Genomic DNA, 618 nt, shown 5'->3' with positions numbered 1-618 from the left:
AGGATGGTACCAGGGGCGGTCGAGTGTAAGCCCGGAGGGAGTAGCGACCCCTCTGCTCGGCCAGTTATGGGTTTGGACTCGTGGTGGCAGTGGTTGATGGCCACGATGCTGGCAAGAGGGCCGATTTAAGGGGTAATGGCTCGCCCCGAATGGCCTTCGGCGGGTGAGCAGCGTCCCACCTGCTCCGGAACCGTCCTGGAGAGACGGAAGGGCTTAGAAAGCACCCTGTTCGACCTGAGACGAGCGGCAGCACCTGCCAGGCTTAGCTAATCCAGGTATCACGGCACTGGATGCCTTGTGCGCTAATTGGGCGTGCCCAACCCCTATGGCCCTATGGGATGGCCAGGTACTGTATAGCGCTAAGTTTACGCCCCGGAAAGCTCCCGAAACCAAAGAAGAGAATACCTACTTACTTACCTCGTCCGGCTGATCCAAGCCAACCTCGACGACAGGTGCGTATGCTACACCAGCAAGGAAGGGGAGGAAAGTCGGCCCGTCAGGCCCGTCAGGACCGATCCTGTGGAATGTCGCGTATGACGAGGTACTGCTATGCCCGCTGCCCCCGGACGCGGCTATGGTGTGCTATGCGGACAACACTATGCTTCTGGTCAGGGGGGG

At 60.0% G+C, this 618-nt stretch overlaps 1 pseudogene; it reads right to left on the bottom strand.

Moving 5' to 3' along the window:
* Window positions 1-213: 213 nt before the first annotated feature.
* LOC112213873 overlaps window positions 214-618 on the bottom strand; it is a 1,265-nt pseudogene continuing 860 nt past the window's right edge.

Source organism: Bombus impatiens, unplaced genomic scaffold (assembly GCF_000188095.3).
Source record: "Bombus impatiens unplaced genomic scaffold, BIMP_2.2 scf_1546, whole genome shotgun sequence".
NCBI classification, from domain to species: Eukaryota; Metazoa; Arthropoda; class Insecta; order Hymenoptera; family Apidae; genus Bombus; species Bombus impatiens.
Note: the sequence above shows the minus strand (reverse complement) of the source record. Positions and strands in the feature narration are given on the sequence as shown.